Genomic DNA, 24,301 nt, shown 5'->3' on the forward strand with positions numbered 1-24,301 from the left:
ACGGCTGTGGGTTTTAGCTTAAGTAGTAGTTTTCTTATAGTAGAAGTTTGGGTGGGCTTAAGGGAGAAGGTAGTGGAAGTAGTTGAGGATAGAGGTGGAATGGATAGTGGGGTGGTGTTTGTATTTAACTGAGATGGGATGGAGTTTGTAAAGAAAGAGTTGAATTGAGTATCTAGGCTATCTTTGGTGTTGGAGGTAGTCGGGATGGAGATGAAAATTGTCCAGGTTGAAGAAGCTTTAATACACTGCTCCAGAATTTTTGGGGAATGTTGTGGTGGTATTGTTGAATCTGAGTATAATAGGTTCTCTCATCATTTTTGATTTGGGATTTAGATTTGTTTCTTAGATGACTGTAGGTTTTGAAAGAGCTTTTTTATTAATGTGCTAGCAAGTCCATGCCTTGTCTTTGTCCTTGAGTAGTAGTATGGTTTCTTTAGTCAGCCGTAGAGTATAGTTGGATTTTACTCAAACTTTTCTAATAGAAGCTAAAGTTTTAGAATCTCAAGGAATTTAGTATTGAAGTATTCAACAGCAGACTCAAGGATGAGTTGTGATAATGGGAACCAGTTGCAGTGTTCTAGTAGAGATTTAAAGGTGGTTGTTAAAAAGGGTTTATTGCTTCTAATTTGTCTATATATTGTAAATTTGGGGGAGTTCTTCTGTGTTTAAGTAGAAAGCTGGGTATGTGGTCACTTAGGGTGTCTGGGAGACAGCCTGAGTAATAGACTAGAGAAGGTTTATTTGTTAATGTTCAGTCAAGAACTGATTATCTACCCTTGTGTTTATCCATCTTGGTAGGTGAGTTCATAATTTGGGTATATCCATAGAGATATATGGAGTTAGAGGGACTGTTTGTGGAGCAGGTGTACCCATCAGTATTAAACTGGTATTATTTCCAATCAGTATTAATCAGCGCTATTATAGTTTCATTTCATTTGAAGTTTTCATTTTAAGTCATTTTATTCTTTGCTTTTCTGCTGCCAAATTTAAATGTTTGTATGAAAGTGAAAAAAGCAAATATTTTTCCTGGAAAATAAGATTATAATTTATAATAATAATATGACATAATTTATGAGTAGTTTGAATTGCCGTAAAATATGTCCTCTGGAGTTTAGGATTTTGTTGAACCATATTAATGATAGGGAAAAATACATGCAGGATACCAGTTTACTGTCACTTCTGTCATTGTGTTCATTTGCAACCACTTTGTGTTTGAGACATTAGTGCTAATAAATTTACTCCGAGTGTGAAGCTGAAAAGTTGAATCTTGGCATCTATTTTGGGAACACACAATACAGGATTATGCTCCACGTTCATGGTTCCTTAGTAGTGGATGGAGATTTATCTTATCCGTGTACTATAAATTAATCAAAATTAAGTGATATGCTGTTCTGGCTTTGAAAGGCGATAAAGCAGTAGGGTAGTGGATGATGTCTTACATATTCCCTGTTTAAGGGAAGCAATTTAATTAAAATAACTTTGTGTACTTAAGCAGACAGAAGCATGAGTTGAAACAAAGTTGTTTCATGCCCTCCTATTGCTGCAAGATTGGTCAACTATGTCGGTTTTAATGCAGATGTGAAGTTAACTGCTTAACAATTAGCACCCCTCTTAGCATTGTTAAGGTTGTGTCTCGCTCTAAGCAGAGCTGAACCACAATATAATTTAGCTGTTTTTTGAGCATAATGAAGGCATTCAGTGCACTACAAAGATATAAGAATTGTACCACTTTCTTAGTGGTTACTGAATTGCAAAGTAGTTTTCATGTTTAAAAGTGCTTTTGCTTGGAAATATGTAACAATCAGAAAATGATTTTGATGTACGTGACTGTTGTATAACCATTAAGCAAAATCAATATAATGGCTTGTTAATCATTTCTCTCATCAGCATAATGCACTAGCCCCAATTCACATAAATTCTTGTGTGTAGGGACTCCATAGTTTATGGATAGCTGCAGCTGCATCTACTTCCATTTGAGTAGAACATTAACAGTTTAAGGAACTTCGCAAACCGAAGCAGATGCAGCTATGTATAAAGTATTTCATAGAATTAATTGAAATGGTCTTATGTTCATTCATTCATTCTGTGATTCTGACTTTATCCACTTCAAGGCTGTGGGGGAGACAAATCCACTTCTGGGTATTCAGAGTGCAAAAATAAGTTTGGACAAGCTTCCAGCCTGTGAAAGGTCGCACCACTGTCTGAAGGCAGTTTGCAGGATCATTATTTCACTTAGTGCATAGCATGCCTTTGAGATATGGGAGAAAACCAGAGCTGTCAGAAAAAAAAGCAGACACAGGGAGGACTTGCAGACTGCAAAGATTCCAGCTCAGACGCAAACGGAGAGTCAGTGCTGCTGTACTGCCTTTGATCACCTGGATTACATCACACATGCCAACAGTGTAATAAGGGTAGAGTTTAAATGATTTTTTTTTTTTAAGTCTTCATTCTTAAATCACAGAAGATTACAAGCTGCTAGTCTCCTGTGGAACACTTCCTCTGGCATTTCCAGAGTTCTTGTAAGAAGTGGATAGAGTGCTTACCACATTTTTGTCACTGTCTAGCTAGTTTTATCTAGAATCCATTCAGCTCCTCTGAAGTTAATCATTTTAGGTCATTGTAACAGCAGAGTTGCCAGAATGTTACAGAAACTGATAAGGGGTGCAATCTTTGTAATGGTAGTTCTCAGCACAGTGTAAAGTGTGCTGGCAGCAAACAGGTTGTTGTTTTGTAATCTATTAGATTAAATAGCCAGATTAAATAATTTAGGTCATCATAACACAGTGTTAAGAAACTGTCTTAACGGAAGGAGGTTGCCACTTGATTTTAATAAAGCCATTTACTGTGCTGATTATGTAGTTAAAAAAAATTATGGTTCTTCATCAGGTGATCCCACTGACCCAGATTTAGGAATCTTCCGTGAGGTGTATATTAGAACATGGAATTCCCTAAATAGAGGTCACATGAGCGAAAATGCAGGACCTCAAAGTTTTTTTTTTTGATTGCAGTAGAGAGAAGAGCCGAATATTTGCCCTTTCCTCACTGTAGTGCGATCTCTGAGTTGGAATACATATTTAACGGAGGGTGGGGGGCACAGCCCCCCACAATAACGATTTCAAGGTCCTGCATTTTTGCTCATGTGAGCATTTGCTGTTTAAGACATTTGATGTTCTAATATAGACCCTCATCCATGCCAGTCATTAGGTAGTTATACAAATGTGATCTTTTCTACTTTCTGTAATTCACTTTCTGTTTGAATAGTGAGTTAACATGGGCAGGAATAGATCAGATGAAACGCACTGAAAATTTGTCTTCTCCACTGAGCTGTTATCATACCTCACTGGACTTAACATGTCATGAACTATATATTTAGAGTTAAGAGAGCAAATCTTGAATTAAAAAGCATTGCGGCTGTTGCTAGTTAGTAAGTCTGAGGTTAAGACCTTACAAGATTCATGCTGCCCTTCATTAAAACATTGTTGCAAAGGAATGCAGAACATTTGTCAAAGCTTGGAAGGTGATATGGACCAACTTTTAAAGCAACACAGCTGCAGAAGTATAGAGCAAAAGTGCATTTCTTACAGAGAAAAAAAAGTACTCCAGTCTTGTGCTGTAAAAATTAAGTGCAAACTGAGTTGGCTATTTTGAGTGTACCATAAGATAAAACATTCTGCTAGTGGAAACTAAGTTGTCAAGTGCTGAAACAGTGCAATTTCATGAGCTTCGCTTGCATTGTGCCTTTTATCTGGAACCTACTGGGCAGTAAAAATAGGTTGTACTTCTGTGTGCTGAGGTTGAGGTGATGCCTTGTCAGTCTCAACATCAGTCACCTTGTAGTGTAATGGCAAGAAGTTGTGATAGCCTGCTTAGATTTTCTTTATTTTTCTTCATTATGAATGTTGTAGTTTCATTCCATCATTGTTTTCCACTAGTATAATCACATTTTTAACACTTTTGCCATCATTGACTTTTAACCTTGTTTGAAGTAAATTGAGAGAAAAGTCACAGCTTTGGGTAGCTACTGTACATATTTACTTTTAAGCTTTGTACAGCACTGTCCAGGTGTGTAGCATCTTCAGGCATACCTACTGGAGCAAAATCACGAGGCTTTACAGGCATGCATGCCTTTTTTCAGTAGAATTCAGCATATATGCAAAGTGATTCAGGTCTTTTGCTGCAAATCTTCCCAGAATGTTTATTAAAAAAAAAAAAAAACCTTCAGGCCTGGTGCTGTCTGCTGTTCCCTTCCATGCATACCTCTCATACCTGTCAACCAGCAGACATTGAAAATAGGAGCAAAGGCACTTGAAACATAGGAACATCAGCTAAAAATCTGTGGACATCTAATTAGTATACCATTTGCATACCAAATAGCACATAATTCCTCCAGCTTCCTGTAGGAATGCAGGATTACTACTCAGAAACACATTTAAGAAAGAGCAAGACAGAAATAGTTAAAAATGTGAGCACTTTATCAAAGAGGCAGAGTAAAATCTATAGACTGTAATGAATTGTATTACAAAATTCTTCCACACAAGTTCATTTATTTTTGCTTCAGAAAAAGGGAGTTATAAGATGTGCTCTGAGTTTTTAAATTATTGCTGACATTAGTATGTTGGTCATGTAGTATATTTTCTATGTAGTAGACCGCTTCAAAAATCATGTGTTGAGGGGGAATGAGGAAAATTTTGTGAAGGGGCAAAGAAAGGCTAAAAACAGGGACACATCGTGAAAAATAGGGTATCCTAATAAGGCTTGAAAATAAGAACATTTCTCCTAAATAAGATTAGCTGAGAGGCCTATTTCCTGCTGGAGTGTCCTAGGATAAATACTTGGTGGATGAAAGCAGAGACAGATAATGCCAGACTACATCCTCAGAAGTTCACAGTTAGAGTCCCCATACTTTCAGGTATGCAGCATTCAATCCTTCTGTGGATATAACATTTATTTTTTGGCTTTGTTGTAGTGTATTGACTCATTGGCTGTTTTGCACAGGAATAGATGTGGCCAGAGTGATTGACAAGCCTAATGCCTGTGATGTGGTATGCAAATGATGAATGACTGGCATGCCACGCAGATTTGCCAGTGACATCATGCATACATTGATTGATGATTAGTTTCTTTCTTAAGTAAGGTGGGTTTCAAGATAGTGTTATAGTATTGCATAAGCACTTTGTCTGTATTCTTGTATTTGTGCTCGTCTGGCCCTGTAAGACACTTTATGCATTCTCTTCAATAATGCTGAGAAAGTGGATGTTTGGATTTTAATTTCTCATTTGCCTTCATTTTGTATTGTATTTAAATATGTGCAGGCTATGCTTTGGGTTCCTGTCACATTCTGTAGATGTGCCCTAGGTGAATTTGTGATGATCTGTGCATTCTGAGATGGGCTGGTACTCTGCTCCAGATGATTTCTTTCTGCCTTTTCATCCAGTAAGTAACAGGATAAGCTCTGGCTCCACCACAGCCCTGAAACAGAATAATCAAGTAATCAGAGAATGAATTAAATGTCATGGGCAACTTTTCAGCTGCACTTATTCACTCTTTTCAGCAGTCTGGTGAGCACTTCTGACAGCTGTACAAGAATATAGAAGTCCTCTAAATTTGTGGTATAAAGGTATGGAGCCCTGGCTGTGATGCAGATGCCCTAAATTCAGTTAAGAGTCTTGGGTGCTGGAGGAATGGGATGCAGGTGGGTGGGAGGGATTCATCCCTCATGATCAAACCACTCCATCCATGATTAAATCTTGATATACCCCCACCCACTTGTGGGTTATTGCTTAGACAATGCTTGACTTTGTATACTGTGCATATATGTAGGTGTGCTTGGTATGGATTTGTAGTGTAGCAAATATATGGGCTTTTACTGTATCCACAATGTTCATGGAAGGCTTTATTGTGTCTATTTATTTATGACTGTATAATGCTGTAATGCGTAGTTATATTTAGAGTGTTGCTTTTTTGTCTTTGTTTGCTCAGTCTTACATTCTATGAATTAATCTCTAATTACCTGCAAGATTTCATAGCTTTATTTAAGGTTTAGAGCATTGTGTCAGACTAGTTTTCATTTACAGTCTAATTTCTGCTTTCTTATGAAAATATAGTGTTGAAATAACCAGTTTGTCACTTAATGGAGCACATTAATCAACAGGACAATTTTAAGGAAGAAAGAAACAAAAAAAAAAATGCAGTGAGAATTGCAGAGCACAAGGAGGTATAATTTTTAAAATACCAAAAAAAAAGCAGAAAACAGATTTGAAGTAATGTAAATGTCAAATTGCAGAAAAAGTAGCCCAGTGCAAGTGGAGGACAGAACTTGCTATAGCAACTGATTGAGTCTATTCAGGTTATAAAATGCATCAGATCTGGCATGAGTCATTTTATCTGTGCAATTAACATTTTGCTGGCACTAACCAGTGACCAATGTACAGTGGTTCCAATTATATCATTCCTTGCTTCTCTTTGAACATGGTCCCTAATTAGACTGTCAGCAGGAGAAGCATTGTTTCTACAAGAATCATATGTGATGAAATGGAAGATGTGACATTTGTGCAGTCCCAAAGGCATGACTGGCTTACAACAGGCAGAAGGAGCATATAAGTAGAAGTTTATTTTTCTTTGCTGTTCTAACACATTTATTGATGCAAGTGTACATTTTGCTTTAACAAATCAATGTATCTTGCTTCTTCGGTTTACGGGAAAGCAGTTTTGTATTTATTTCCTAGTTAAAGCACACTTGTCTTACTATAGAACAGTGTTCTTTGAATTGTAAATGTGGTTGCAAGAGGTTTAGTAAAGGGCAAATCTGCATGTCTGTCATGTTAGTGAGTGTTATAACAGATGTTTCAGTTGATAGCTATCCTTTACAGAATCCTTCAAATCAATATCATGGATTGTTTCCTCTCAACACATCAGCGGATTTGAAGTGATCATAAATGCCGTACAACTCCAAGTTAATTAGAACTCTGATTGTCTACTTGTTTACCTGTTGCAAAGATACAGATGTTGCCAGTGCACTACTGCCTGAAGCAGGAGTGCAAGCTAAAACTTTCATATTTCTAGTCTACAGGCAGAGGGCATGGATTGACCTTTCTTTGCAGGACAAGCTTTCAAAATGAGTGATGATTGCCCAGATGCTGTTCCCATAAGCTACCAATAATAAACATTTTAGGTGAATGCAACCACTGATTAAAAGGTGCGTCTTACTCAGGCATAATTTAATAATCAAGTTTTACAGAATAAGGTTTCTGTTTGTAGGCTGCTGTGTCACAGCTTTGGAATATATCCAATCACAGTTTGCATTGAGATGTATAAATGGTTTTACAATGTTATGGACATGTATAAGATGATCATTAATTAAACTTTCTTACTTGGTGTTTTTACTTTTAAACTAATGTTTTTGCAGAACTGTTTTTTTTTTCCTTATTATTTTTTACTAATGTTTTCCAGAAGAAACTGGGCCTTTTTTACTATTTTAGATTTTTTTTTGCATTCTCTTTTCCATGATCATTTTGTGTCACAAAAATAAAATCACCCCCAAAATGAAAAGCTTTGTTCATAAGCATGCTTTAACTCAGTGTGTACAACAGCAAAGCCATTCCACATGGTTGACACATCTATGATGGTCAGAACAGTTAAATTTACATTTAATTGTCCTATCAATATATTAAATCTTGTCGGCTATGTATAATTGAAGTTAACAAGGAGAACTTGCACAATCATGGTGATTCACGATGAAAGATTGCAGGAATTACAATAAATAAATATATATGACACACTCTAAGCTGCAGTAACAAAGAGAATAAAAATTAGTAATGTTTGATGCACTGAAAACTGTTCACATGCTGCAAAGAAGTAAAAAAAAAAATTGAAAAGGGGGGGGGGGGTTCTGGTATACCTAGCTTGAGGCACTTCTGAATTTTCTTTTCTTCCCTGACTTGGAGGAATACACGTTTTCATGTTTTCAGCAACCGTACTAGATTTCATGCTGAACTCCTGCCCTATCAAGTTCTTTATTGATGTTTACACGGTTTTGATCTTCAGTTTAATGGTAGGCGAAAGTTCATTTTCATTTGATGCTGAAAATGCCAGAGCTTTCAAAGTGTGCCTACAATCATTAAAGCACAGGCTAAGACTTACACTGGCAATATCCTGACATTTTGAGAGAGGAATCTATCCTGAAGCATTGTCATAAATGCCAGCTTGGTATTCCTCAGGCAGCAAAAATTAAAGCTAGAAGCGTGCACAAACGCATTGTAGATGGTGCCTATGAAGAATTCTGCTTAGGAGTAGGCAGGAGATCTCCTTGTCCAAATTCAGGTCAGTGCTGGGCTACAGAGGAAAGTATGGAAATCAAAGGCCAGCTATCAGTCAAAATCTGTTCCTGTTCTTTCAGCCCCAAAGGTAGCCTTATGTTCTTTTCCAATCATGAGTGATCATCTCATCTAATGATGTTGGTGTCGCATCTGTTTTCAGCTGATGAGATTATTACGGTGAGAACTGCTCCCTTGGCAACCATCTTAGAGGGTACTTCCTATGGAATATGCACCACCTCTGACACTAAGCTTCCATGGTTGGAAACAAGTTGGCCAGCTCACAAGGCGTGATCCTTCAGTTCTGTGTGTCAAAGATAAGTGCTGTCGGGTGGGATTGTTATGACTTTCATACAGTGTTTCCTCAGAATCACTTGCAACTTGATTTGAGTAAACTTCTTTGGTTTATTTTCCATCATTTTGTCCCATGGGAGCAGTGCACATGTTAGATGGGAGTGCATTCTTTGTTGTGTATAAGTGGTCATTGGTGCAGGAACATACACTTAAGGAATTTAGGCTGAAGACAGCAACAGGCCCCGTAAGACCCCATGTGCTTCTGTGAGCACTGTACATAATGCCCTTGGTCTGTTACTTAACTCCCAATACTCATGGAAGTCTATGCCATTCCACGTAGGAAGTGGGTTATACATTGTCATCTTTTCCCTCACTTACGTAATAAAAGGAGTCGTAGGATACCAAGGTTCGTGTCTTAGAGGCTCACAGGGAAAGTAGAGTAATATCTCTATTTTGCAGCTTCATTTCCGATGATTGGCTACTTAACACCTTCTAGCAGTCAGTAAATTAGGCTGCATACCTGACTCCCAGCTGGCTCTGTAGCAGCTGCTTGGAGCTCAGAATCAAAATGGCAGAGAAATCTTTTCAACTTAATTTTTTAAGCATTTTGCCCTTAGGCTGTTCAGAGGAGATGGTCATCTGGAGGCAATCAATAGAGTTGCTTTTGTCCCCACTCCCTTCTGACACAGGTAGTGGGGTCATTTTTCATTAAGCTGTAATCTTGTCTCTGATGGTAATGAGCAGGTACATTACCACAGGGACTACCACTACTCATGTATTTGAGCACGCGTACTCCTTTACAAGCCCAAATAAGGGTTACAGTCTACAGCTTAGGTAGCTGCAGATTATATTCTTCCCAGTTCCAGATCCTGCTTTCCTTGTTTCCAGGCCTCTGCCCTTGGCACTGGAGTGGCGACAGAGCAAATCAGGAAAATACCATTCCCTAGCCCCCCTCTCAGGATGGTCAAGCTGTAGCCTGTCATTTCCTTTCCTCTTCCTCTCACCTGTTCCATCCTCTGAGTCACTATTTAAATGGAGGTTATTACAGGACTTTATTCTTATGTGCCACCAAGCCCTTTTCAACCCAACGGATAAAGCAGATTGTGCTTTACTTCAGTTAGTCATTATTAATTGCTTAATAGCACTGAATACTGCAACTTCACACCATATAAAGTTGCATTGAAAAAAAACTAATGCTGTATGTGGTCTGCCTTTAAACAGTATAAGCTTGAATGAGGCAAAATATCCCTCACAGCTAGTTTTCTTTTTTATTTTATCAACTACTGTTAAGCTTCTCTGGAAAATGAGCACCATTTTCAGCTTGACCATGGAACAACATACTGGTTCCTCAGTTGGACCTTCTTCCAACCGAAAAAAGAAAAAGATTGTCAAGAAGCCTTTGCCAAAATAGCAGGCTAGTATTTTACTTCTGGCAAGGGTGGATGACTGTTGTGGCCAAAACTGGTTCCTCAGGCCACTCATCTTTTTCTTGCGATTCCCCTGATGTAGTTTATACTGCCACCATTAACTCGGAGTTATACATGTCTTCTGTAGCTATAGAGGTCCCCTTAGGGGGCAAGGGAGAATGACTGTTGTCACTCCTGGGAGAAGAGAGCGAATGTGCTGCTGCTTTGCCAGAATGTTGTACTAATCCATGGGGAAGTTGTTGCTGGCAATACTGGTTCTGTCTCTTTAGAAATTCCTGTCAAAAGGAGAGAGAAAACTAAACATATACCTTTTATAGCAGTTATTATGGTCAGGAGTATTTTATTGGACTTGGTTCAGGGTTTTGTGCAGGATGTTGACCCTTCTTATAAGGCTTCTTCTGGTATATGAAAAAGGGATTCCTGCTTCTGTGAAGGTGTTCAAGAATTTGAATGTGTAGGGGAATTTGAAGGGACAGATGCAATGTTTTCTCCTCGGGTTTCTGATTCCAAGGACAGTGTGGTATCTGTTTCTTCCTGTGAGGGATTATCTTTCCCTGATACTATTTCCAGGATGAATCAGTATTTTCAGTGGAAGGGCACCAAGGTTTCTCAATCCCTCAGAAAATAATATAATTTGTTGCAGCTGAAATTTCCAGAACCTTCACCTATCCCTCCAGTGTTGTCAGCTTTGAAAGATGTTTTTCTCACATCCTGCAATTTTTCTGATCGTCTCCTGCCCCCCAAAGCAAACTGTGTTTATAAGATGTTCCTCAGTCTTTAAATATTTATACACCAGTCCCAGACTTGACCCAGCAACTGTGGCTTTAGTGAATCCTGCTGCTGCAAAACATTTTATTAATTCTAATCCATCTCCTTCTGAAAAGGATGTGAAAGCTTATGACAAGTTTGGGACAAAGTATACTTCTGCAACTTAGAATTCTAAACTGTCAGGTTCATATCTTGTTAGTTTATCCTAAATGTGAGGAAGGTTTTGGCATCAGTTTCCTTTTGTGATGGAAAATTTTGCATTATGTGATTTTATTTTTCTTCTGTTTCTCAAGTCACTACTCATGGTATAAACATGAATTTGACCCTGTAGATGCTACTTCCAGAGTTGCTGCCAATGGAACTGTTTTAAGGATGTTTGCCTGGCTGCATTCTTAGAAATTCTCAGATTATGTCAAAAATGAAATTTTGAATTCTCCTTTGGATAGAGATGTAGTTTTTGGATTTTCTGTTGCAAAAGTGATCAAAAAGTGTGATGAGAGGGGAAATCTCTCAGATTTTTCAGACCTCCTCCTCTGTTTTTCAAGGGATTCTCTGCTCCATTGTCTAACTTTGACCAAAAAAAAAAAATATATATATATATATATATATATATATATAGTCCAAACAGAAAGCTGGTAAGCAGCTGTCTAAAAAGCAATGACGGAGGTTCCAAAAAAAAAAAAAAAAAAAAAGGCCTGAATTCCCAGCATAAAGAGTCAAATAAGTCCAAATTAATGTATAAGAACCTTGCCCCCCCCCCCCAACACACCACCACCACCACTTTGGCAGTCCCTTAATCCTTCCAAGAAGTCTGAATGTCCATTTCTTTCTTTCAACAGATTGTTTCAGGCAAATAGGTTCTGAATGTTATCCACCAATGGTATAGATGATAGTGAGATGACCTTTACTCTTTTCCAGGTGATACTCCTCATCCACCAGACCAAACTCTTCTCTTCTTTTCTCTCCTCTCCTGTCTTACATCACAAGCTGCCTCAGGGAGTAATAGAAGCTGCTCCTCCTCCTCACATAGGGTTGAGATTTTATTCAAGAATGCTTCTGGTGCAAAAGAAAGAAAATTCTTGAAGACCAGTTTTGGATTTTTCATTTCTGAACCAGTTTTTGAAAGTGCCCAAGTTCAAAATGCTTTTACTTCATAACCTGTTTACTTCTCCTTTCTCAGCTGAATTTCTTAGTAACTAGATTTAAAAGATGCCTGCCATCACATTCCTATTAATCCAGATTTCAGGCATTTCTTAAAGGTTTTGTGTGTTTGGATTACATTATCAGTTCTCTGCATTATCCTCTGGGCTATCTATTACTTCAAGAGTGTTCCACATGTTTCCATATTTAAGTGACTGGCTTATCTTTGCAGAGTCCTTTTTCAAAGTGTCAGGAATCTCTTTCTGTCTTTGGTCAGGGATCTTTTACACAGGCTGGGTTTCCAAGAGGACATTGAAAAGCATTTTTTGACTCCCTGTCACAGGATTGTTTTTCTGGATTACCTGCCGGACATTTCAGTACAAAGAGTTTTTCTTCCACAGGAAAAATAAATCTATATCTAGATCTGTTTCTGGAGTTTTTCCACTCAGACTTCAGTGTCAGCCAGGGAATAACTCATGATTCTGGGTCTCATGTCTTCCTGGATTCTCATGATATTACCTGCAAGACTGCACATGAGAAAGATGCAGTGGTATCTGAAATCTCTTTGGTTCCAACATCAAACTCCCATTAGCTGTTCAAATTCCATGTCTGGGATTTGTAAAAGGAAAAGCATGTGGTAGAGATGCCAGATTTTTTTAGAATCCAGGTCTCCCATTCTCTCCTCCTGCTTCAAAGCAATCCATCACAACTGTTGTCTCAGACGTTACTTTGGGAGCAATGTAAATGGGCATAAATATGCAGGGTCTTTGGGAGAAAAAGGTAGACCAAAACACGCAAGCATAAGAGATGCTAGCTCTTAAATGCTCTCAACCTCCTGAATCATTTATGCCCAGGATCTGTTCAAGTGTTTACAAACAGCACCACAGTGATGTGGTACTTAAGCAAGTGGGATCCAGCTCTTGCGCTCTATCTAGGCTAGCTTTGTTAGCGTATGATATAGCTTTACAGCATGATCTCACTCTACAGGCATCTCACATACTGTCAGGGTAAAATTGTGTGGCAGACAAGCTAAGCAGGAACAGGGCAGAACCTCATAAGTGGAAACTGAATTTTGGGTCTTCCATGATTTGCTCTGTGTGGGGAACTCCTCAGACAGACTTTTTGCCTCTTGTCTTAACAATCAACTGAGAAAATTATGTTCCAGGACTCCATGCAAGAAGGCCTCTGACAGATGCCTTTTCTTTTCCTTGGACAAGGAATGTTCCTATATGTTTTTTCACCATTTCCTCTGATTTACAGGGTTATATGAAGATTCAGATGGATTGCCCACTGATAATTATATTGACTCCCTTCTGGCTCAGCCAAATGCAAATGACTGCCTGGATGATGGGGTCTTAACACTTTTTAGGCACCTGTTTTCTAAGGACATGCAATAGGTTTTAAAGGAGATATGAACAAAATTACCGAACAGTCCCAAAAGAATCTTGTAGTCAAAGACGAGAAGCAATGTAGAGAAAAAACACTGCAAGATTCACCACCAGAAGATAAAAATCCTTCGTTTGTGACACAAATATTATCCTTTATTAACGAACAAACAAGCGCTTTCACGCACCATAGTGCACTTCATCAGATCTTAACATATTATGGCAGTTCATTCATAGTATATATAGTGAATCAAATACATTCAATTGAATAATTAAAACAATCAATCAATAAATTAATCAATTAAGCAAAACTTTCTTAAAGATATATATAGTTCAGTATAAAACTCTAATCAAAAAAGAGACAGTAAAGACAGTAAGGACGTTCTAAAACCCTCCGAAGCAATCTTATAATATGGCATATGTATATTACTAAAACTATATACGATTAAACTGTATTAAAAGTATATATTATATAAATATATATTATTTCTTTAAAATTAATCTCAATATATAAATACATAAATATATATAAATGAATATTATTATTAAAAAGGCACATCTACATGAAAAGCAGCATATCTATATAAAAACAATTATCATTGAAATACTGTATTAATATATTAACAACAAACAGACTAAATGAATAGACAAATAGATAATTAATTGAATGAATAAATAAAGAAATAAATAAACAATGAATAAATAAACAATATATTCATTCCCTATTTATATGACCTGCCATCCAAAATAGGTTTGATACAAATGCTTTGATTCAATCCTGGATGTAAGTGTGCTCCCAACCTAAGAATCCATGTCAACTCAACATTTGCCAGAGTATTCATATTCATATTATCACCCCCTCTTTTGTTCATATCTACTAACTGAAGTACCCTGAATTTAAAACCATGTTCTCTATATTCAATGACATGCTTCTCATCGGCAAGGCACATACCCACAAAGACGTTACAGAACCACAGAGAGACAAAGCGTCATGCACTGTACTACGAGTGGCCTTGCAGACAAGTGCGCATCTCCCTACATCATTTCCTCTATACACATACACACCACTCGCATCTCCCTACATCATTTATTCCACACAAACATACACTGATTCCCAAAAACACAACAATACAAGACCGCTTCTAATCAGGGACACTTTTAAAATATTATTCACTTGAGAAAATGACAGAATAAGTGAGTGAGTGTGAATTAATATACATTTTCTAAAGTAAAAGAAAGCTCCACTGTAGTTCTGTCACATTCATCGTGAGTCAGCGGAAAAAACGCTGAGCTTCTCTTCTGCATTTTTTCCACTGTCTAGCTAATTGCCTTCTTACAATGTTTATCGAAGAATGTGACAGAACCACAGAGGGGCACACATTTTACTTAATTAAATAGGAATAAAAATATAAAAATAATTTTTTTAATAAAGAATGCTTTTTATTCATTCGCTCTAAAAAGTAAATAAAAATTAGGAAGAAGAGTGCAAACTTTGCAAAAGAAACACAGACAGGTTGATTTCAGAAAAGCATTCGAGTTTGGTTTTGCTGATTCTTCCTACTTCTTCTGCTACCTCAAAAACATCAAAACCAACCTTAATTTTTACTTTTTAGAGCGAGTGAATAAAAAACATTCTTTATTAAAAAAAATCTTTTTTATATTTTTATTTTCATAAATGAGATGGATTGGCATTTTTATGCTGCAAATCATTTTCCTTTAACTTATGCTTAAGACATCATCATTTTTTGGTTTTACCTTTTGACTGTAAACTAGTGTGGTTTTAATGTAAGACTATTGGCAAGGTAATGGCCCAGTTTTAGTAGGCATTGGTGGCACCAATTCCTCTTTCAGCTCTAGATTGCTAGGCCATTCTTGTTGATGTAAAACCATGCCCAGCCACCAGATGGAGATTTTCAGATACTTTTCAAAGCTGTGGAAAGTGGCTTCCCATACTTCATTGATCATCAATCAGTGCCATTGTTGGTGATGTAAGAGGTTTGCCTTGAGGAGTGAGGGATGGGCTTCACCATACCTTAATTCTTTCGTAATAAATGGTGAAGAAACCAGTAAGAAAAATTTCTTCCTGAAGTTAAAGAAATCTCACTCGAAGGCCTGGAATATTTTCCTCCCTTTTTTGGCTCTGTATAATTAGTGAAATCTAGTTGCAAAATTAACACCAAATTGTTTTACTCAAACAAAAAAATAAATTGTAGAGAACATTGGAAAACCTAGAGGAACGTATTAAGGACTTAATTACTTATTTCAGGTTTCAACAAATCTTATATCTTTGAACAGGGATTATCCTGTAGGAATCCACTTTTAGACTGCATCTGCCATGGCAAAACGGTCTGCATTTTCCTGTAAGAAATGCTGTAACTCCGCAAATAGGACATTTTCTGTTACAGTAAACAAAGAGCTTTGCCCGCTTTTATCCAAAAAGGCAATTTTGTGAATTATTTTGCTTGAAACAGGTGATACTTAACTGCTTTTCTTACATCTAACCTGATTAACAAAGTTTCTTCAACATTAGATTTGCCAAAAAAATTATAGACGCACTATATATATATATATATATATATATATATATATATATATATATATATATATATATACATATACACACACACACACACGTGTGTATATATATATATATATATATATATATATATATATATATATGTGTGTGTGTATATATATATATATATATATATATATATATATATATATATATACATACATACATGCACATACCAGCTAATGAATGGCCTTATTTACATTAAAATATTGGTGTGACAGTGAGTTTTATTCTGCATTTCCAGTGTTGGAATTAGTTTTCAGGTCCCAGGTACGTAAGTGATTGTGTTGCTATGTTAGACAGGTCTGAGAATGACAATTACCTTGGTTGAATTGACTCTTATTTCTTCACCTATTTCTTTGCATAAAGTTGTGAAAAAAACACTGTAGTTGTTTAACTGCTTTTCCTACAACAAGGCTGTTCTGCCATCAGCTGAGGGCCATTTAGATCCACCAAACACCCAAGGGTCCAGCTTTACCTCACCCTTGTCAGAAGACAGGAGCTACAACCAAATGGGTGGATAGTTGAGAGTAGGATAGCACCTAATCATCCATGGATAAGAGAGCTACATAGGTTGATTCCAGCAGTTCTGTCATCCTTCATGAGCCAAGAGTATTTGTCTTGTGCCAATGTCCATTAGCCTATGACAGCTGGGCAATCAGGATTCTCAAGTACTGACTGACGAATAAAGGTTCAGATTTTTGAGGTGGAAGAGGGGGTTATTTTTGTCCTCTCCCTCCAGTCCTGTTTATCTTCTTTTTCTATCTTGAGTGATCACTGATGCAGTAGATGACTGCCTTGGCTAGTTTAGTTCATCCTAAATGCACACTGTGCTATTTGGGTTTGTCACTTTAGGATAGGGTTACCATCTGTCCCTCTTTGGGCAGTTGTATCCTGCTGAAAAAAACAAAAAAAATGGCAAATATTCTAAGATTTTAGGGCAAAAAATATTTCCTATATTTTCTTTAATAATTGCATGATTCAGTTATTTTGTATTTGAAATACCTAAATGCTGTAAGAAATAGTGTAAACAACTTAAATACTAAATGAATAAGCTTTTATTTTGGAAAAGAAGTGAAGTTCTGTCCTTTGCTTTGGCCATGGTATGTTTTATCCTGCAAAATTTCACATTTCTCCAAAAATTTCCCACTTTGGGCATTTGAAAATATGGCAACTCTACCTTAGGATAACACTTTTATTTCCCCTAGGAAAATAGACTTGACTCTCTTCTTTTGCAGCTTTTTATGTAAGGAGATAGAAAGAACTGAGAACAGACTCCTCATTTTTCTTTACACGCTTTTCAGTAAAGTTTTCTTCATTTTACATTAAAAATTTCTGCTACTTACCTATTTAACAGTGACTGCTGCTTAGTAGTATGCAGATTCCTTTTAACATGAAGAGAATGCCGATACTAAGGGAATGAGAATTTTATTCCTCCTTCCACTCTGCAGCTAAAGGCATTTCCTCACGTTGGTGCTAGATTCCTTTCTCTTGTGGGAAGAGGAAAGAGACTGCTGTTAGGATTTTGTAGTCTTTTTTGTAACTCAACCTGTGTGCATTTATGCTTGGGTACAGGGCCAGGTGCCTTTTTCTAGTTTGTTTTTCTCCCATTGTGCTGTTCTGATAATTAGCAAATCCCTCTGCAGTGTAGATCATTGTTTGAACAGCTAGTATTCTATATATGGGTAGGTAGCAGGTTCTAGACAAAGTACTTGCCTTCACAATTTCTCTTCTCAGATTTTGTGTCTTGGATTACTGTGTTTAAAAATAGTTTATTTTTATTAGATATCCTTCCCTGTTTCTTTGAAATTAAAGTGTTGGTTACTAGGCAGCCTAGAACTAAAAGTGGTGTCTGCCCTTTGATCTGCTATTCAATTGTGTTTAAGTAAATTGGTTCTAAAACCTTAGCTCTAAATGAGCTTTAAAAATGTTCTGAAAGAATAACAATCATAACAAATGATTTTTCACTTCTTGTAGTTCGATCATTTATCTTGTAGATGGGGAAAACCTCATTCCTGCCCTTTTTCTTTACCTAGTTATTTTTCTTTCTTAAAGCAGCAGCCTGAGTAGAATTTCCATTTCAGTTCAAGTAAATTGATCTGGCATTACTTGCACTTTTGATGATGATAACCTGAATAGCCTCTCTTGTCATTCACCACTTATCTCTCACTCTCATTTCCCCTACTATTTGCCACTGAAGCGTGCAGCAAGTTGTAGAGGCCTTTTGCAAGAAATCCAGGTTTTCTGTAGAGCTGACAGTCCATCTTGACTCATCTCTGTAATCTATTCTGCCACTGTACCGTGTTGAATGCCAAGTCTCAGACTTAATATTCGCAAGACATAATGCAGTCTGTGTGATAAAACCCAGATTATAGTAGGCTCATATTTAAAGTTGAATTTGGACTCTGTACAGTGACATATGATGCATTATTTAAAACAGTTCTTTAGCTTTTATCCTGTCATCTGCAGCTCAGTTTTACTTTTTTTTTTTTTTTGGAAGGTGGCATGCCTCAACTTGCTTCGTAATGTTTATTTGCATTAGAAATCCATTTAGAGTGTTGGAAAATTCTTCTGACAAAACTTTTCTCTCTCTCTCCACATTTAATTACTTTTTTTCTTGTGGTTTAGCTTTGTAGTTCATTCAGTCTATCATTATAAAGTATCTCATCCCTAAGGCACTGGCACAGACAGAGTAAAATTAAAACTGTAAAATTATAAAATATATATTTTTTCTGAAACAGTAATAAGCAACACAACTTAAAATGTTAAATTAAAATGCACTAACATGTTTAATGTTTGCCTTTCTGACCAAAAGGGTGACAGTTTGTTTTGTTTGTTGACTAGGATTAATGTAGTTAAAAATAAGTTTTCAGACATTGCAGAGCTTTTAAACAGTTGAAAATAGAATTGTACATAAATAAGACAAGATGTAAAATTAATATAGTCTTGAAGTCCACTAAAAGATACTTTGAAATTTCCCAGCTGTTTAAAGAGAAGGCAAAAGATCTGGTATCATCCTCACCATTGACATTGTAACTCTAAAGATTTAGTTCTCGACTACAACTTTGTAAATGTATTGGTATATAAAGGAAGTAAACTTTCAAGTTTCAGATGACATTTGTAGAGGAACAGAAATCCAGTAAACTTTTCAGGGCCCAGGTTGAAACATGAATCTGTATTTACAAGAATGGGGGAATAAGTTATTTTACTTGGAAAATGCTTGCTGTAAGAAGAGGGGGAAATATATTCATCCTTCTCATGCAACAGCAAACATTTTTAGTCTGGCCCTGTTAACTTGATGTAGAAGTGGCAACGAACTGCTGCCATCAGAGAGCTGGCTAGGGTTGGGAACAGTAAAGTCACTAGTAGTGGCTTGCCTTTCATTGAATAAGAATCAAAATCATGTATAACTGATGAGGAATCTTTATCAAGGGATGAATGCCTTGTCTTCATCTAAAGAAGTGATTTGAAGAAAAACAGACTCTAGAAAAAAATTGTCATATAGGTGATCCATTCTTCTGTGTTGTGCTCTCTCCTCTTCTCTTTTAAACTAATATCTTCTACCCATTTTTAAATCCATGATGTTGATATCCATTTTAGTCCCTGCTTTAATTGCAAACTGAAGCATTTTGAGGTAAACATGGTGCCAGTGAAGGAAAATATCCCAGGAAATCAGATTGTTCCAGACTCCATACTAAATGCAATAAATAGACCAGTTGTAGTTCACAACTAATAAACGTGATCTAAATCCAGGTTAAGAATATTGTTTTAGCCTATTTTAGGAAGGCATAGTAAAGAAAGAAATGTCTCCAATCTGTGACAGTTAGTGAACATTTGGATTCCAGTGGATAGTGTTTGCTCTTAGTACTTCTCCAGTTTGGTTTCTGTCTGGTGTGCTGTGTAGAGGCTGCATGTCCTTCAAGTGTCTGTATGAGCTGCTGTTATGTGCTTCACTTTTCCTTTTCTGTGACATGCCAGAGTCATGCTGTAGTTAAAATGTTGACCCTACAGATTGTATGTAGGTCTTTGTCTTACAGCAGTCTGGTATCCTATGCAGTTTGTCTGCCCTGCTTCCAAGAGTGATGAGATAAACCCCAGCTCACCTGACCCTGAATCAGATGAAGCAGATATTGCAGAATCAGTTATGGAATGACATATGCTGCTTTAGTGAAAAATGAATTAACAACAAACTGGATATCCCATCTAAACCACATGTTGTATTTTCAGGTGTTGCTTGCAGTTAATACATGTATAGAACTATGTGTTTTCTCTTTTGCATATCAGATTTTCTTGTACAACAGACTACAGCATCATGTGTTGACCTGTCTTTTGTCCCTTAAGAGCAGGTTGCATTCCCTTGCAGACACAGAACCTTTTGCTCATTACTATGGCAATTGTGTCTTTTAGAAAGATCTGCAGTTTTTCTTCTTTGTGTAGTGACCTGCAACATTAGTCCTTTCTTTCTTAATATCCAGCACCATTGTCATTGTTGTTATCAGAAGCTGGGCAATAGAAAAGATATCCCTTGAAGAATAAGCAGTAGGTGTTTATTGTGCATTCCTCACACTTTGTCTTTTAAGGTTGCGTTCCTCAGAAGTAAACTAGAATCCTTTCCTCTTGCCCAAAATACTTCTGGAAGGCTTTAAAGCAATTAGCAAGCCGAATCACAGATAAAATCTACACAACGGTATCTTCATTGATTGACCGAGTGAATAGTGATTTTACAAGGACATACAGGCACTTTTTTCTCTCTACTGTTCAAACCAAATATCTTAGTGATACTGTCCCACCTCATCTTTATCCCCTTTGAGTTCTGACCCACATTTTAAAGAAATGTCACTTAAGGAAATTAAACATCAACTTTTTTAAGTTAGAAACTAGTTTAAGAGCATAGTTCAGTAATTTCCCAAAGCTTTTCTAAAAATGGCTGCATCCAACATTGCTAAACCCTTCTCACACACACATATATGTATAATGCACCCCTTCCATTTTTAACCATTCACTCTTAATTCTTTTACCTAAAGTTGCCAGTCGCAAATAACACACAGATTACAGAGCCATCTCAAATCTATATCTTTTGGCCAAACTATCCAAGAACATACTAAGCAGACATTTTCAGACACACAAATGGTCTACTTTGCAATGAACAATGTGGTTTCTGCAATGCATTCAGCAGTATAACTGCACTATGTACAGTAAGTAATAAAGTTTATTCCAACAAGAATAGTGGTGTCATTTTGGCAGAACTTTTTATCGACATATCTAGAGTATTCAAAACTGTTAACCACTGACTTTTGCTTATTAAACCGATTACACTCAACTTCGGCCTCAGCTCAGTAAAGTGGTTTAAAAGCTTCCTAGAAAATATGGCATTTGAGGTTTATAGAAACAGTGATTACTTGGAAACAGGTTGCACTAATGTTGAGATGCCAAAAGTGTCAGTTTTTGGCCCTTATTATTTTATTATTTACCTGAGAAGTTGACACAGTGTAATATATCTATGCTTGCAGACCTACTGCTACTTGATTCTAGCAAAACCATTTCTCAGTTATAACAGTAAATGCAAATCTAATTTACATTGCTATGCAACTAGATACATGAAATTTGACTAATAACTATGAAAAATGTAATTCTGTTTTGTATTCCACCAAAACTAGCACATCTGCCTGAAGTTATTCTAAAAGATAACTCATTCTGTGGTCTTAAATGTCTGGCAGTTAGCTCAGAGGACTAAGGCTCCAAATTGTTAATGAGCTCATTCCTTCCCCCTTCATTTGCCTGCTGTGTGACTTTAAGGAAATCAGTTAACTATTCAGTGCTTCTGGGTTAAGTCTAAACAAATTGTGGATCAATGTTTTTTGTCTCTGAAACACACACAAAATAAAATGTGTCACAGCAAAAATACCTCAGTATTGTTCTTTGCCTGTCATTCTTACAATGCACAAATGCAGCACTTAGCAAGCTGATTTCAGAGTTAAAAAACAACTGTAGAATATAGATATGTTGTGTCTTTCGGCTTTTCCTGGTTAGGGGCCGCCACAGCGCATGTCTCCATGCACAACCTTCAACGAAGGTATGCCCATTCACGCATGTCTCCACGCAGAAGACGCTCTAGCTGAGAGTCGAACCGGTCAGCGTCTTACTGTGAGGCGACAACGCTACCGCAGCACCACCACTGTAGAATATAGATATACTGTTTCCAAATGCAAAGAGGACCTTAGCTAGAAATATACTAATATGCTTTTCCTTTCTTTATCACTTCATCTCAGCACAACTAAGCACGCACTCCAACTTGCAGAAACAAAGTATGCCACTTTGTTCTACTAGCAAACAACTGAAGTCACCACTGCAATATCCTAAAGGGCTTACAGTGATTACCAGTACGTAGCTGAGTCATACTGCTACTCTGTACACAAATTTTCAAAGTTCTCATCCTCTGCCAGTGCCTTATCTTATATGCAGCTGTCCTAATGAAAGACCAAACTTGTTTCTCTGGGACAAATAAGATGATAGCTTCACCCTGCCCTAGCCTTGTTTCAGGTCATCACAGAGAGAAAACATTTTCTTTAAACTTGGCCCCACTACTTGGAATTCTCTCCCATTAGGAATAAGATCCGGGAAAAAAAAGGTACTGGAAGATTTAGAAGCTAAGCTAAGTGAACATCTTCAGCAATAGGTTACTTGGGCTTTCTTTCAAATCGAAGGATAACAAAATTGCATCAGTCACTTACTTTTGTATTGTATGCATTACATTTAAAATGTTTCCCTGGATGATTTTACTGATTTTGTACATAGTGTGTATGTATTGACAGCTGTTTTTGTACCAGCTTTGCCGTCCATATTGCATGTCTTATATACATAATATTTGTTATAACTCCTCTTATGCTGCTGTTTAGTTTTGTCTGTTCACACTCACTTGCTGTGTGCTAGATGTTGCCGCTTAATCTTGATGTAATCTCATTTCTGCTCCTTGTCAACCATGGTAGTGGCTGAAGAGGATAATTTTTAACCAGTCTGCTTACTTTGGTATTAAATTGTAGTAAATAAAGTTGCTGTGACTTTAGTCAGATATCCATGTGGCACCACCACAAGGTCCAGGAGGTTTTTTTGCTGCAGTAAGAGATTCTGCTAACAAAACCAACAGTAAACTTGGGTTTGTTTTTCCTTAGTACAGAAATTGAGCTTTTACTACACTACGCTGCTTAAGAAGTTAGTATAATGTATAAACAAAAGGCTACAATCTGCTTTAAGTGGCTCTTTTGTCTCTATTTTTGTCGTCCTTTTGTAAATTATCCCTAATGGAGATTTCTTCATCCTTCCTAAAGACAACTTCAATTATACCCCCCACACACACACACACACATACACACACATAGTTAATACTGGCAGCCTTTCTCGCAAGACTCATTTAAATCTTGTTGGGCCTCTGTTTTCCACCATCATTCATTCCCTGTTCTTTGCGGGCCATTAATTTTTGTTGTGTGCCAGTTTCTTATTAGCAGCCTTATTGCTACCATTAAGTTTCTATTAAGTTTCTTCCCCGACCTTATCTTTGATCTGTTCCATATTAAAGTTGTATTCTTTCCTGGTTTGCTCAATTACCCAGTCATTTATGCACAAGTAAGTGGTAAGGCAGATATCTGTGATATCTCCCAGCTTAGACTTAGCTAAGCTTAAACTTAGTCAAGCCAATATCAGGCGTTTCATTTTATTAGGCAGGGTTGTTAAGCTTGTTCATAATGGGCACAGACTTTTTTTAAGTGTGCTATTTACACCATACAGTTTCATGCATGCTTTAATTTATTTATTTGAGTAACTGCAGTGGTCCAAACAAGATTCTTCTTCCTGGCTTGAAAAAGTGTCTGAAATGTGGGCGCAAATTGCCTCTTTCAGATGCCCATACTCTCTCTGTATATTGGTTAGGGCCACGACATCTTCAATAGCATTGTTCCATTTGCATGGGGATGGGTAACTTACCACACCATCAAAGAGAAAACCTCACAACATATCAACAGCTCCAAAACCAGGCTAAGAAACAAATACAATCAGACAAGCAAAACTGCTTCCTATCATGTCAAGAAATCCAACAACCCCCAAAAATTCTGGCAAAACATTAACAGTCTTCTCAACCCAGGCTTTTCCAACCCCCACCAGCCACCTCTAATGGAACAAACCCAATAGCTGCACAATTTAACACCCACTTTATAAACACAGTCGCATCACTTCTTGATAATTAGACTAATGAGCCTCTCACAGTACCCTCTTCCTCTTCTGATTTCCTCCAACCCCTTCTCTTTCACCCCAATCTAAACTAGCTACATACAAACACTCCTTTCCAAACTCAAGCCCTGCTGTCTGGTAGCAGACCAACTACCCAATGAATTTCTGAAAATTGCTGCC

The 24,301-nt window shown here is 37.1% G+C and overlaps 1 protein-coding gene across 3 annotated transcripts in view; it reads left to right on the top strand.

Moving 5' to 3' along the window:
- The window catches only part of DIAPH3 (diaphanous related formin 3), a 4,946,160-nt gene that overhangs the window by 3,202,500 nt on the left and 1,719,359 nt on the right, over positions 1-24,301 (top strand). The window lies entirely within an intron of this gene.

This window comes from Protopterus annectens, chromosome 5.part1 (genome assembly GCF_019279795.1).
Source record: "Protopterus annectens isolate FY-2018-M chromosome 5.part1, PAN1.0, whole genome shotgun sequence".
NCBI lineage: Eukaryota > Metazoa > Chordata > Ceratodontiformes > Protopteridae > Protopterus > Protopterus annectens.